Here is a 16592-nt window from a genome sequence, read left to right on the forward strand (position 1 = left end):
CCACACATCGACCACTATCCAGCATGCATCTATAGTATTAAGTTCATAAGAACAGAGTAACGCTTTAAGCAAGATGACATGATGTAGAGGGATAAACTCATGCAATATGATATAAACCCCATATTTTTATCCTCGGTGGCAACAATATAATACGTGCCTTGCTGCCCCTGCTGTCACTGGGAAAGGACACCGCAAGATTGAACCCAAAGCTAAGCACTTCTCCCATTGCAAGAAAGATCAATCTAGTAGGCCAAACCAAACTGATAATTCGAAGAGACTTGCAAAGATAACCAATCATACATAAAAGAATTCAGAGAAGATTCAAATATTGTTCATAGATAATCTTGATCATAAACCCACAATTCATCGGATCTCGACAAACACACCGCAAAAGAAGATTACATCGAATAGATCTCCAGGAGAATCGAGGAGAACTTTGTATTGAGATCCAAAGAGAGAGAAGAAGCCATCTAGCTAATAACTATGGACCCGAGGGTTTGAGGTAAACTTCTCACACATCATCGGAGAGGCTATGGTGTTGATGTAGAAGCCCTCCGTGATTAATGCCCCCTCCGGTAGGACGTCGGAAAAGGCCCCAAGATGGGATCTCATGGGTACAGAAGGTTGCGGCAGTGGAATTAGGTTTTTGTGGTCGCTTCTAATGGTTTGGGGGTACATAGGTATATATAGGAGGAAGAAGTAGGTCGGTGGAGCCACGAGGGGCCCACGAGGGTGGAAGGCGCGCCGGGGGAGGGGGGGTAGGCGCGCCCCCTACCTCGTGGCTTCCTCGTCTGTTGCTTGATGTCCACTCCAAGTCCTATGGATCACGTTTGTTTCAAAAATCACGTTCCCGAAGGTTTCATTCCATTTGGACTCCGTTTGATATTCTTTTTCTATGAAACACTGAAATAGGCAAAAAAACAACAATTTGGGCTGGGCCTCCGGTTAATAGGTTAGTCCCCAAAATAATATAAAAGTGTATAAATAAGCCTATTAAACATCCAAAACATAATATATAATAGCATGGAACAATCAAAAATTATAGATACGTTGGAGACGTATCACTCCTCGACTACCGCTATCTGGTGGGTGATCGGTGGAGCCTTGATTTCTCTCTGATCGGGTTTAAGCCCAATCCGATCGTAGTCTGTAGTGACCCCCAGGACAGCGATGCGATCTAAGAGCTCGTTTAAAGACGAAAGCTCTGCCGGATCCATCTGCTTGGAGTGTTCAGAGTCAATGCGAAGGGGATTTTCGATGACCTGAGAGGTCATCGTCGGCTTAATAGCCGAACGGGTGGTCATGGTAAAGCCGCCCAGTCGGAGGGTTTGGCCTGGGGCCAGTGCTCCTGCAGAGGTGATATTGTCCTTGAGAACAAGGCGAGGCATCGATCCTATCTTCGACGTCATAGTGGAACTCTCAATGAAAGCGCCAATGTCGATGTCAAAACCGGCGGATCTCGGGTAGGGGGTCCCGAACTGTGCGTCTAAGGTCGATGGTAACATGAAACGGGGGACACAATGTTTACCCAGGTTCGAGCCCTTTCTATGGAGGTAATACCCGACTTCCTGCTTGATTGATCTTGATGAATATGAGTATTACAAGAGTTGATCTACCACGAGATCGTAATGGCTAAAACCCTAGAAGTCTAGCCTGTATGACTATGGCTATGAGTATCCGGCTCTACAGACCTAGCCCTCCAGTTTATATAGACACCGGAGGGATCTAGGGTTACATAAGGTCGGTTTACAGAGAAAGGAATCTTCATATTCGATCGTCGAGCTTGCCTTCCACGCCAAGGAGAGTCCCATCCGGACACGGATGGAGTCTTCGATCTTTGTATCTTCACAGCCCATCAGTTCGGCCCATGCCTAATAGGCCGGACGCCCGAGGACCCCTTAGTCCAGGACTCCCTCAACAGGTGCGGTGTTGAGGTCGATGGGCATGGCCACGGGCGTGGACGGTGTCACCACGCTCACCTCTGGCAAGCATTCCCCGGAGAAACGGGAGGCTTGCGAATAGGGATTGAAGTCAGGAATCGGCGGTGTTGCATACGTGCGCGGTGGCTCCGACAGTGCCACACAAGGAAAGGCCGACGAGACCGTACTGGCCACGGCCACGACAGCGCTGATGAGCCCGTGCTGGCCTAGTTTTAACTTAGGATGATCAGGGCCCGCCTCATTGCTACAGCAACTCTGCCATTGTTTTCCTCTTTCTGTGCGGCGGCGGCCAGGGCAGCGGCAGCCACGGTTTCGAGCATGCGGTCCTTCGCGTGCCTCTGGTCTTCCTCTTGGCCGACTACACCGCCCGCTGCTCGGGCGTCAACTACTTCTTCTTGGGCGCTGCCGCCGTGTTGCCGGTGGTGGACGGCAGTGCGTGGCTTGCCTTTGGCGGGGGCGATGGAGGTGAGGCCAGAGGCGAGGGAGGCTGAAAGTGCAATCATGCCCTTACATCATGTTTTGATATTGATGACAATATACATGCAGGGGACTAACTACGTTCGTCAAGTGAATCTCAGGTGTTAGTCCGCGGTTCACCAAAAGTGTGTGGATCATGAGCACACGGAGTTGATTTTACTCAAGGAAGAAGTATCAAAATGATTACATATTTGTTTTCTTGAGTATAGGATCCCACACTATTAAGAGGGGATCGGTAGGGTTAGTAAAGGACTTGCTCTTGCCACAAAACTCCTTCCTAAAATTCTTTTGATCTATCAAATTCTTCTTGTCTTGTGTTTCTGCCTCTGGGGTTGCCGGATGTCCGGGCTGCTCCCCCGGATGTCCGGCCCGCACGCCGGATATCCGACTTCATGCCACTATATGTCTAGTAGGGTTCTAGTGTTCACGCCGGATGTCCGGGTCTTCGCCGGATGTCCGGGCTCTATCCCCGATGTCCGGCCACTACTACCTGTGGTTTAAATAAGGTTTTGTAACCGTTCTGTGAACTCGCCGGATGTCCGGCCACCTGCCGGACGTCCGGGCTTGGCCCCGGATGTCCGGCCCCTCTGTTTTTACCTCTGCTTCTGCTATGTTCTTCAAGTGCCTTGCCAGGCCGGATGTCCGGCCCCGAGCCCGGATGTCCGGTCTGCCCGGTCACTTGCACTATAACAGCCACATTTACACTCACACTATATATAGCTCTCTTCCCCATGGGAGAGGGTTGACCATTCACTTTGAGCAAACCCTAGAACACATTTCACTCTCTCTCTCTCTCACTCTTCCACACCAAATCTTAGATCCCTAAGGGATTTGAGAGCATTTGAGAAAAGTTGTCCAACCAAGTGATAGATCCACTCCTTCCCCTTCTTTGCACCAAAGGAATTCGTGATTTGAGAAAGTCTTGAGCTTTTCCCCATCGTTCTTGTTACTCTTGGAGGTTGGAGACTCCTAGGCAGTAGGAGTCTTTCAGAGAGGAATCGAGCATTGTGATTATCCCAGGAAAAGTTTGTGAGGGTTTGGAGACCACGCCAAGGTCTACCACTAGTGGTTGAGAAACGCCTTCGCGGTGTTGTCTCAAAGGGAGAATAGGGTGAGCCTTCGTGGCGTTGGTGTGCCTTTATGGTAACATCCACCTCTCTAACGGTGACATAGCTTCCCTTCAAGGAAGTGAACATCGGCATACATCCTCGTCTCCCGGAGTTGTGGTTATTCCTAACCCTAACTCTCTACTTGTGGTTACTTGTCTCTTAGCACTTACTTATATCATATTGTACATGCTTTCTCACTTATTTGTGTTACTTGTTTATCTTGCTTAGCCTTTAGCATCATACTTGCAATTGTTAGGCTCACTTTCATATTCCGCATTATTGCCTAAAATTGCTAAGTAATAATTAAAATTTGTAATTGTACCTATTCACCCCCCTCTAGGTCCATCTCGATCCTTTCAGAGGCAAGGCCGGCTATGTCGAGGATCAGCTTGTCGTCCATGGCGAGTAGCAAAGAGCGCGAGCGGGCGAGAGTTTTTTGGGAAAGAGGGGGAAAATGGGGGTAGTTGTGCCACCGACTGGCGCGCCAGGGGAGGAGTAGGCGGGCATCGCACACGTTCGCCTCGTGTCTGCGTCGACTCAAATGAGGTCCAAATTTGAGTCAGGGATGGGTCACCCGGCGGATGAAAAGCGGGCGCGCATCCATTTGGGTCAGCGTGTTGGGCCGACTTTTGTGTCTGTTTTGACCCAAACGGACACGCGCGCGTTGGAGTTGCTAAACGGACACTCTAAAGCCAACTCCAACTCCAGCACGGACATCCATTTTGTCCGAATTTTATTCGTTTAGATCAGACTAAGGGGACGACGTCTAGCCCTTTTTCTAGATGTGTTGACAATGCACCCAACGTGGCCGACACATTTGGTCCGCCACGACCGGGGGCCAAATATAGACAATTTTTGAACTAAGCACTACAAATAGTTTTACATCCAAATAATAGTTTTACAACAAAAAAACACACACTAGCAAATAGTTATACTGCCAATCAAAATTGTCTTGAATACATGGAAAGAAAATGAACCGATATATTTACTGGAGAGTTTTTTTTTAAGGCAGGTTCAGGAGAGTTTTTTTGTTTAGAACAGGTTCAGAAGAGTTTTTTTTTAACACGGTACAGACGTAAGCGCTCATATACACGCGCATACATTCACCCCTATGAACGCATACACGCACACCCTATCCCTATGAGCACCTTTGAAAGACTGAGCCGGCATATCATCTTGAAATTTATGAAGTCGCCGTAGGTACCTTGTCGTCGACGGGGTGTGTTGTTGTAACTGAGTAGAGTAGATTGAGATAACTAAGAGGAAAACCCACATGTATAGTTTTTTCTTTGTGAGGGGATACTAGCTAACGATGGGGGATCCCGTCTAATCTTAACTAACTCATCCCTTGGGCCCTATATATGTGCCGTTCCTGCATCAAACATACACTTCATCTCGGATCCACTTTTTTTGGGTCCTAGCATATATCGGATCCAGACGAGAGGCGATCGGGATCAAAATCAATACGACAAACAAGGAAGAAATCGATATAAAGGCCCGATGGCTCGTCCGTGTACGTGATCGACCGAGCAAGCAAGCAATTGATCTGCTAGCAGTAGCAGCCGGGAGCTGGCCATGGCGTCCACGCCTTTGAACAAGACGGCGTCCACGCACAGGTCGACGTTAGTCCGAGGCAAGCACCAGTTTCATATCGTCGGCTACAGCGAGCGGAAGGCTCTCGCCGGCGTGAGCGCCAGAAACACCTCCGTCGTCAGGTCCGGCGACTTCGAGGCCGGAGGATGCACCTGGGCCTTCAGTTGTCGCTTCAGGAAACAAGGACTGGCGTCCATCTCCCTGGAGCTGGTCTGCGGCAAGTACGCCGCCACCGCCATGGCCAGCTTGAGGATGGACGACCCGTTTCACCGGTGGCCTGCCGCAGTATGGCGAAGCCCGGGCACCAACACCTTCCCCGCTTCGCCGGCAACAACAAGCAGGAGTTGGAAGCTGTCGGTCCCCGAGGCGTTCTTCCATGGCCAAGAGGAGCGGTACGTGGTAGATGACCGCCTTACCATCCTCTGCGTCGTCCATGTCCTCCGGCTGGACGTCACCCTCCCAAATACCAGGAGCTGCTTCATCTCCGCCGTGCCGCCGCCAACCATCTCCGGAGATCTCCTCATGCTTCTTTTTGCGTCCATGTCTAAATCGGATTCCGTGAAGCACGCCATGAGGCCAGACGTGACGTTCATCGTGGAGCAGACCGAGATCCGGGCGCATAAGCTTGTCCTCGCCGTGCGGTCGCCGGTTTTCGCGGCGGAGTTTGGATGGCACATGAATGAGAATATCATAATCAGGGTCGACGACGACGACATGAGCGCCTCCACTTTCAGGGCCATGCTTCGCTTCATCTACACCGACGAGCTACCCATCAAACCAAACAACGACCGCATGATACTAACAAGCGAAGATAAACATGCGGCAAGGCGCTACGAGGCCATGGTGCGCGACCTGCTGGTAGCCGCCGATCGGTATGACTTACAGAGGCTAAGGCTTTTGTGCGAGAAGGTACTGGCTGAGGGCATGGATGATAAGTCTGTCATACCTACACTGATGGTGGTGCACGGTAGGTACAGTTGTCGGCAGCTCGAGAATTTATGCATCGAGTACATAGCGTCCCATCCAAATTTTTATAGTGACCTGAAGGCGACCGAGGAGTATAACGAAATCATGAATAGTGGCTGCTCTTTCCTACTTGAGGTCACCGACAAAGTAGACACGATTAATATGGCTCCAAACTCAAGCTCCAACAAAAGAAAGCGAGATGATGGCTTGCCAGATCAGGTGGTAGTCCACGGCTCACACAAGTTTACGATCCCCTACTTTAGGGCTGTCCAGAGGAGCCTGCTTGCTGTTGGTAAAAATACAATCGGTTCCGGCCTTTTTCAGGTTGGCGGTTACAACTGGCAGCTACGCGTACGGTGGTTATACCCATCCAATTCTTCGGCATTCGTTGTGTATCTCTGTTTGGTGAGGAGTAGTCTTGAAACTTCCCCTGTCACTACGTCAATTGGCTTCAAGATAGATAACCCTTGTGGCAAGTCGTTGCCGCCGATAACAATGGTAGAAGAAATTTTTACCAATGCAGAAAACTTCAGGCGTGCAGAGTTCACCCTCATGAAATCAACCAACTCCTCACATGATGACTCCCTCACTGTACACTGCCATCTCAATGTCACCAAGGAGGCTGCTTGCACTAGTTCTAGCACCATCTCCCATGGTGCCGGAGTAACGGTCGTTGTGCCTCCACCCTACATCGGTTTGCACCTTGAGCAGTTGTTGGTGAGTGGGCAAAGGTACGATGTGAGGTTCCTGGTTGAGGAGTGTGACATACGTGCTCATGGTCTCGTAATCGCGGCTCGATCACCAGTCCTATACAAAGTGGTTGAAGCGGCGGCGACCAAGGAGGATGACCATCACATCGTACGGGTTGACAACATGAAGGCGGCGGTCTTCAGCTCTGTTCTCCACTTCATCTACACCGACAAGCTACCCTCTATGGATAACCCAGTCCTTGCTGTTGAAGACATGCTCGCGGCAGCCTGCCGATTCCGTCTCGAGAGGTTGAAGATTGCGTGCGAGAACTTTTTCGCTGACCACATCTCGAATAAGAATGCATTGTGCACGTTGAAACTGGCGCAACGTCACCACTGCTTGGAACTAGAAAAATACTGTGTCAAGTTTATCTCTACATGACTAAACTAGAACCGATCATATATATATATATATATAAAAATAGAATGTCGATGGTGTAGTCAGTTGGTTTCTTAAGTAGTGAGTCTAGTACTTCAACTGTTCCTTCATCAACTTTAATGATTAACAAGATCCAGTGAAATCTGCATGCACACACGTTTGCATGTCTTAATTAAGCGGGCATATGTAAACAAAAACATGTAGCTAGCTAGTAGGCAAAAACAGAATTTGTAGTACAAGACAGTGTGACTCACTCGAAGTTGTAAGGAAGTAGTATATCTTCATTGTATTTGAGGCGCTTGAAGAACTCTAGCATGCTTTCCTCTACACTTTTTTTTCGTAATATGGATCTAATTTCCATGTGTATTCATTAATGGTATTTGGGTCAATGAACCCAATGTCATAGCGTCCATCTTTTTTCATTTCATAAATCTTCATCCTGCATAATACCACAGAAAAGAATATAGTGAGGATAATTACAGATAATGATTGATCAAAATGATCATTACATCTAGCTTGAGACTTAAATTACAGAAATAAATCACTTACAAACAATAGTAACTGACGATAGATTTGTCCAGTACGTCTTGATTGTATAACTGAAATAATTCTGAATACTCAACGGACACAGCTTTCTCATGGTAATAATGATCCTTCTTGACATTCACCATGAGGGACTCTCGATTGGAAATCTTGGTAATGTCCATGTACCATTGATGCAATTCATACATTCTCGTTGGGAGCTTCTTGACCTTGTCTGGCTCGACCAAAGGTTGGCCCCGGACATATTTCCATTTTATTTCCTCCACTCTAATCGGAGACATGGGCTCAATATCGAGGAGTTGTCCAACAGTGATCATGAGCCTTTCAGCCTGCTCAATATGCTCCTCAGTTATTACCACATCGCCCAGCTCGGGAACGTAAACGGTTTGCCCACAATAATATTGGGAGAGCCTACTCTCATGTGTTGTTGGCACAACAAACGGGGGGATTGGTTGCGCCGCCTGTTCTCCCAGTTGGGGAACGGTTTTACCACATGTTTTGCCAGCTGATTTGCTCGAGCTCGAGCTCGCCTCTTTCTGTAGATGTGCTCGATTTAACTTCCTGAGGTGGCGCTCATAGTCTGTGTCAACGGGCTTGAGAGCTGGTGCTCTAGCCATACGAATGAAGTGGTCAATCTTTTCCTCAGGCACTTTCTCCCTTGGCGGCGGTGGCCGTTTTGGTGCAAAATGAGCTTCCACCTCGGCCTTCGATATGGCTGCGTTTTCCTCCTCGGACTTGTCGTAAGGCCTCTGCGGAAGAGGCGCGAGGCTGCTTGGACCATATTGAAATCGCTTGCCTCCGCCTGTACCTCCAGTACTACCTCGACTTGTACCGCTACGCACCATAGTTGAGGAGGCTCTCTTCCGTGATTGCTGAGGCGGCGAAGACGGCTGACGTGGCTGAGTTGGAGGAGGAGGAGTGGCCTGAAGCTGTGCCGGACTTGGAGGAGGAGTGGCCTGACGCTTTGCCGGACTTGGAGGAGGAGTGGCCTGAAGCTGTGCCGGACTTGGAGGAGGAATGGCCTGACGCGTTGGTGGACTTGGAGGAGCGGGAGTGTGCTGACTCGGTGGCGGACTTCGACGAAGAGTCGGATGACGCTGTGTCGGTGGCCTTCGAAAGATGATGCAATCATTTCTCCATAGGATGATACGATGGTTGGCCTCTCCCAATGTGTGCTCCTCGTCACCTCCAGGAATGTTAAGCTCTAGCCCCGAATATTGGTCCACCACCTCATCAACCAAGAAACGAGCATAGCCCGCTGGAATCGGGTTGCAATGGAAGGTTGCCTCGGTGGGATTTGTAAAAGCAACGCCGTCCGCCACCTTCATGGATATGTTCTTCATTTTGAAGTGTAGCTCACAGTTAGTGTTCTCCATGATGTCATCCACTGGGTAGCTATTCAGCAATGCGTCGCCCGGGGCGGAACCCACGCTGCTTCTCGGCATGGATGGGACGGTGCTATCCAATGCTGGATCATCCGCTAGTTGCTGCAGCTGCTGAGACCCCCTTTGCTGGCTAAGTGAGTCGATCTGCTCCTGCTGCCGCTGGAATTTGACTGCCAAGTCCGCGTGCACTGATTCTAGGCCTTGAAGGCGTTCATAGTCCAGCTTCCTCTGCTCCTCCTCCATCTTCCTCTTCTTCTCCTCCGCAATCTTCTTTCTCGCACGGGTTCTGTAGTCGGCGTTCCAGTCCGAAAACCCCTCATACCACGGAATAGCGCCCTTGCCTCGTGTTCTTCCCGGGTGTTCAGGATTTCCCAGGGCACGCGTAAGCTTGCCGTTCTCTCTGTTGGGCTCGAACACCCCCGATCGAGCCTCTTCTATTGCAACAAGTAGCTTATCTTCGGCTCCGTCCAGACATGCCTTCTTCGAAACTTTGCCTGTCTTCGGGTCCAACTCCTCCCCATGCGCATAGAACCAAGTCCCGCACCTAGGGGGCCAGCTCAATGTTTCTGGAGTGACACCTGCATCCTCCATCTCTTTCTCAGACTTATCCCACTTAGGCATTCCCACCGCATAGCCACCTGGCCCCAGCTTATGGAAGTTATCATTTTTTGCGGCATTGGCCTTGTTTATTCTCGACCGTTCCTTAGATAATTCCGAATCTTTGAATTTCACGAAATCGTCCCAATGAGCACTTTGCTTCTCTAGTGTTCCCTCGAATACTGGAGTCTTCCTTCTTCCCTTGACGTACTTGTCCCATTCACGATTCTTATGGTTGTTGAATGCAACCGCCATCTTCTTAAGAGCAGCGTCCTTGACTTTCTCCACATCTACATCTGTGAAATGATCTGGTAGGGTGAAATGTTCCATGAGCGTTTCCCAAAGCAGAAGTTTTTGTCTGTCGTCGACAAAAGTAACTCCTGGACGTGGCTTTGCTGGCTCTCTCCATTCTTGAAGGGAGATCGGGAGTTGGTCCTTCACAAGAACTCCGCACTGACGAATGAACTTGTCCGCAATCTTCTTAGGCGCTAATGGTTCGCCATTAGGTTCGATGGCCTCGATATTGTACTTTACGCCCTCCTTCAGCTTTTTGTTCGGGCCTCGTTTCCTGTTGCCTGAAGATTTGCTCGATCCGGATGGCTAAAAGAAGAAAGATCTATTCGTTAATATATCTTCAAGTCATTTAAAACATGTGATGATCACCAGATGCCTGCTTATATAAATATATATACCTCGCCGGTCTTTGTTGTTTCAAGATCAACATTTTCTTCGTCATGTTCATAGTTCATGACTTCATCAATTCGGTCGTCGCGATCGAATATCATATCACCCTCCCCGGTGTTGTTTAGATATTCGGAGCCGTCATAATCTTCTTCATTCTGATCATCATCTGGCCCGCGAGGATTGTGTATGATATTGAACAGGGCCTCTTCTCCCTCTCTGCCGGTATTGTCCGCCATAGGTTTTATTTAACTAATCCAAAAGAAATATATTCAAATTACAATGCATGGATGCAATCAATTAATAAGGAAAAACTGAATCAATGATAGTACATAATAAGCATCATAGAATATAATCTCGAATATGTCGTCTCGAATAATAGATATAATCTCGAATACATCGTCTCGAATAATAGATATAATCTCTAATACATCGTCTCGAATAATAGATATAATATCGAATACATCACTAGCTAGCTAGCTAGCAAGCTAATAAAGATCGAATACTACAGAGTAATCTAGGCCACTCGCGGTTCCTGAGGTGCGGGCGGTGGACACCCAAAGAGAAGGAACCATCACTGGATCATAGCTCGGGTGATCTCCCAAAAGAACCTGCCAGGTATTGGAGAACCTGGCGTCCATAGCAGCCATGTAGCGATGGGCGTGCTCGTCCTCCTCCCTGACACGGTGATGTACCACCTCCGGTGGGGCCGGCTCCCTCCTCAACGAAAGTGGCCCACGCGAACGCCACCAAAGGAGATCAGGGTCGACGACGGGACCCGGGGCCGGGTTCCTCACCAAGCGTCGTGCCCCTGAAGGTAGCACCTCCCAGTGCTAGCCCGGCGGAGCCCAGTCCCGGACATGGGTCCTCTGAAGTAGGACGTCGTCGCGAACGGGTCGACGGCGAGGATGCGGGCCGTGCATCGCCGACAACAAATACTATATATATGCCGCAAAAGTAAAGTAACATTTTTTAAATGATGGATTGTGATTTCATATATGCAAATTCTGAATTTTATAACTAAAACTAACATTTCTAATATTTCTATAACTAAAACTAACATTTCTAATATTTCTATAACTAAAAAACATTTCTATATAACTAACATTTCTAATATTTCTATATAACTAACATTTCTAATATTTCTATAACTAAAAAACATTTCTATATAACTAACATTTCTAATAATTCTATAACTAAAAAACAGAAAGATTGCTAACATTTCTATAACAATGTGTGTGTGTGTGTGGTACATGGCGGCCGGGGCAGGAAGCTCACCGGTGAGGCGCGACGACGGCGGCGACGGGGACGGGGCGGCGACGACGGGGACGGGGCGGCGACGACGGGGACGGGGAGGACGGGCCGGGCGGGGATGACGGGAGGACGGGGCGAGGCGCAACGACGGGGACGACGGGGACGGGGACGGGGATGGCGACGGCGACGGACGGCGACGGGGGCGGCGACGACGGGGCAGAGGGAGTGATGAGAAACTGACAAATTTTTTGAAGTGTTTTGTTATATAGAACAACTTTTAGTACCGGTTGGAGCCACCAACCGGTACTAAAGGTCTGTTTTGGTAAGGCCAAGTGGCGGGAACGGCACCCCTTTAGTACCGGGTGGTGGCTCCAACCGGTACTAAAGACCCCCCCCTTTAGTACCGGTTTGAGCCACCACCCGGTACTAAAGGGGGTGCACTGGCGCAGGTGCGATGCGTCATGTTTAGTCCCACCTTGCTAGCTGAGGGGCGTCCGCACTGGTTTATAAGCCCTAGTGCGGTAGCTCCCTTGAGCTCCTCTCCAAAGCAGGCCTACTGGGCCTAAATGTTTTGTGCTTCCCTGTAGGCCTACTGGGCCTTTGCGGGCCTGCATCCTGGCCCAACAACAGGTTGGGTTTCTAATCGTATGCAGGCCGCTATGGCGCAGTAGGTGGGCTTTTTTTCTTATTTTTTTGCTTTATTTATTTTTGTTTTATTTATTTTTGAGTTGTTTTTTGCTGTATTTAGAGTTTCTTTGTGAATATTTTTGCTTTAGGTACAAAAAATTACAAACTTTCTGTTAGTACTGGTAGTTTACAAATTTGAATAGTTTAAATTTTGAATTATTTGAAATTTGTGTGAATCACAAGTTTGTGAATAACTTAACTTTGAAAATAGATTTTTTCAGTGATTCTTTTTTCTTATGTTTAATATTAGTGTGTTTTATCATTATATTTAATTTGGTAATGCTTAGGTTATTTAAAAATGAAATGCCTTTGTAACGGATGAGTTTCGTCCGAAGTGCATCCAGTTTTTGCGGTAACCCTCTCTACTTTTTTGCACATGCTATGTGGGTGAAATTATGATACCATGCCAACTTTCAACCTTTTCTGGGTTCATTTGAAATGCTTTTCAATTTCAGGGTCATTAACTGAAAAAATCAGTAAATGCATGAAAGAATTTGCTTGCATAAAATTTCTTCGTGTTTCAAATGCCAAAACACATAACTAGCTACCCAAACTGTTACAGAGATTCCCTCTTGGGTGTGAAACACAGAAGAAAGTGATGATAGTGAAGCCGATCACATCCCAGATCTTTGGGTGTGAAACTTTTTCTTCGCGTGTGTCCCTTTACGCCGTAGCCATGGAAAATCTTCATCATTTAACTGGATGCTCGGGTCAATATTCACTATGAATGGAGCAATTTCATCAAACTTTTCATAATCTCCTGACATGTCTGTCTTGTCATCCACTTCCATGATGTTTCTCTTCCCAGAAAGAACTATGTGCCGCTTTGGCTCATCGTACGATGCATTCGCTTCCTTATCTTTTCTTTTTCTCGGCTTGGTAGACATGTCCTTCACATAGAAAACCTGTGCCACATCATTGGCTAGGACGAATGGTTCGTCTGCATACGCAAGATTGTTGAGATCCACTGTTGTCATTTCGTACTACGGGTCTTCCGTTACCCCGCCTCGTATCATATTGACCAATTCGCACTAAAACAAAGGGACCTTCAAACCACGTCGATAGTCAAGTTCCCATATGTCCTGTATATAACCATAATATGTTTCCTTTCCCGTCTTCGTTTCTACATCAAAGCGGACACCACTGTTTTGGTTGGTGCTCTTCTTATCTTGGGCGATCGTGTAAAATGTATTATTTATCTTGTACCCTTTGAAAGTCGTTATATTCAAAGATGGTAACTGGGACAGAAAGTACAGGTCATCTTCAATAGAGGCGTCATGTATGATACGTGTCTGTAACCAGCTGGCGAAACTCCTGGTTTATTTACGTGTAATCCAGTCATCAGACCGCTCCGAGTGTTTGGAGCGTAGCAAATTCTTGTGTTCATCCATATACGGAGCCACCAAGGCGGAATTCTGTATAATTGTGTAGTGTGCTTCAGTGAGAGAATGTCCGTCCATACATATTATTTGCTCCCCTCCTAGCATGCCTTTTCCATCCAGTCTGCCCTTATGCCGCGATTCAGGAACACCAATCGGCTTAAGGTCAGGAATAAAGTCAATACAAAACTCAATGACCTCCTAATTTTCATGGCCCTTGGAGATGCTTCCTTCTGGCCTAGCACGGTTATGAACATATTTCTTTAAGACTCCCATGAACCTCTCAAAGGGGAACATATTGTGTAGAAATACAGGACCCAAAACGTTAATCTCTTCGCATAGGTGAACTAGGATGTGTGTCATGATGTTGAAGAAGGATGGTGGGAACACCAACTCGAAACTAAAAAGACATTGCACCAAATCATTCTCTATCCTTGGTATGATTTCTGGATCGATTACCTTCTTAGAGATTGCATTGAGGAATGCACATAGCTTCACAATGGCTAATCGAGCGTTTTCCAGTAGAAGCCCCCTCAATTCAACCGGAAGCAGTTGCGTCATAATCACGTGGCAGTCATGAGACTTTAGGTTCTGGAACTTTTTCTCTGCCATGTTTATTATTCCTTTATATTCGACAAGAAGCCAGACGGTACCTTAATACTGAGCAGGCATTCAAAAAAGATTTCCTTCTCTTCTTTGGTAAGAGTGTAGCTTGCATGACCCTGATGTATGCCGTCTTTTCTGTGCATACGATGCTGGTCCTCCCGTGCCTCGGGTGTATCTTTTGTCTTCCCATACACGCCCAAGAAGCCAAGCAGGGTCACACAAAGATTCTTCGTCATGTGCATCATGTCGATTGCGGAGCGGACCTATAGGTCTTTCCAATAGGGCAGGTCCCAAAATATAGATTTCTTCTTCCACATGGGTGCGCGTCCGTCAGCGTCATTCGAAAGAGGTTGTCCACCAGGACCCTTTCCAAAGACCACCTTCAAATCCTTGACCATATCATGTACATCAGCACCAGTACAGTGGCGAGGCTTCGTCCGGTGATCCGCCTCACCTTTGAAATGCTTGCCTATCTTTCTTATGGGATGCCTGCTCGGAAAAAATCGACGATGTCCCAGGTACACATTCTTCTTACAATTAGCCAAATATATACTGTCGGTACCGTCCAAACAGTGCGTGCATGCGCGGTATCCCTTGTTTGTCTGTCCTGAAAGGTTACTGAGAGCAGGCCAATCATTGATTGTCACGAACAGCAACGCCTTTAGGTTAAATTCTTCCCCCATGTGCTCATCCCATACACGTACACCTGTTTCATTCCACAGTTATAAGAGTTCTTGAACTAATGGCATTAGGTGCACATCAATGTCGTTGTCGGGTTGCTTAGGGCCTTGGATGAGCACTGGCATCATAATGAACTTCCGCTTCATGCACAACCAAGGAGGAAGGTTATACAAACATAGAGTCACAGGCCAGGTGCTATGGTTGGTGCTCTGCTCCCCAAAAGGATTAATGCCATCTGCGCTTAGACCAAACCATACGTTCCTTGCGTCATCTGCAAACTCCTTCCCGTACTTTCTTTCGATTTTTCTCCACTGCGACCCGTCAGCGGGTACTCTCAACTTTCCGTCTTTCTTACGGTCTTTTCTGTGCCATCGCATCGCCTTGGCATGCTCTTTGTTTTGGAACAAACGTTTCAACCGTGGTATTATAGGAGCATACCACATCACCTTGGCAGGAATCTTCCTCTTGGGGCGCTCGCCCTCGACATCACCAGGGTCATCGCGGCTGATCTTATAGCACAATGCACCGCATACCGGGCAAGCGTTCAAATCCTCGTACTCACCGCGGTAGAGGATGCAATCATTAGGGCATGCATGTATCTTCTACACCTCTAACCCTAGAGGGCAGACAGCCTTCTTTGCTTCGTATGTACTCTCGGGCAATTCGTTATCCTTTGGAAGCATATTCTTTATCATTACCAGCAACTTTCCAAATCGCTTGTCAGATACACCATTCTTTGCTTTCCATTGTAGCAATTCCAGTGTGGTGCCCAGCTTTTTCTTGTCACCTACGCAATTCGGGTACAACAATTTTTTGTGATCCTCTAACATGCGCCGCAACTTCTTCTTCTCCAAATCACTTGCGCAGTTTCTCTTTGCATCGGCAATGGCCCGACCTAGATCATCAACAGGCTCATCCGATGCCTCTTCTTCAGCTTCTTCCCGCATTGTCGGCTCAGCTTCTTCCCGCATTACCGGCTCAGCTTCTTCCCTCATTGTTGTATCATCGTATTCAGGGAACCCATGGCCAGGATAGTTGTCGTCGTCCTCTTCTTCTTCATTGTCTTCCATCATAACCCCTCTTTCTCCATGCTTGGTCCAAACATTATAGTGGGGCATGAAAGCGGACTCAAACAGGTTGACGTGAATGGTTCTTGACGTAGAGTAATTGTGACCATTCTTACAGCCAGCACATGGACAAGGCATAAAACCATCCGCCCGCTTGTTTTCCTCAGCCGCAAGCATAAAAGTACGCACGCCATTAATGAACTCGGGAGAGCATCGGTCATCGTACATCCATTGCCGGCTCATCTTTAATACACAGCACCGAAAACACCAAATTAATACAATACATAAAGTTCATACATAAAGATCATAGAACACTTAAATGCAACAAACAAATAAATCTCTAGCTAAAGAATTTAAATGCAACAACAAATACGATCAAGATCGCAACTAAGGTAACAATTGATCCAATAGCATAATGTTACCAAGCCTCACTATGAATGGCATATTTTCTAATCTTTCTAATCTTCAAGCGTATTTTCTCCATCTTAATCTTGTGATC

The 16592-nt window shown here is 47.6% G+C and overlaps 1 pseudogene; it reads left to right on the forward strand.

The window, feature by feature from the left end:
- Positions 1-4907: 4907 nt before the first annotated feature.
- Positions 4908-7216, forward strand: LOC125547866 (annotated as a pseudogene).
- Positions 7217-16592: the final 9376 nt, after the last annotated feature.

The sequence above is a fragment of the Triticum urartu genome, chromosome 3 (assembly GCF_003073215.2).
Source record: "Triticum urartu cultivar G1812 chromosome 3, Tu2.1, whole genome shotgun sequence".
Classification (NCBI taxonomy): Eukaryota; Viridiplantae; Streptophyta; class Magnoliopsida; order Poales; family Poaceae; genus Triticum; species Triticum urartu.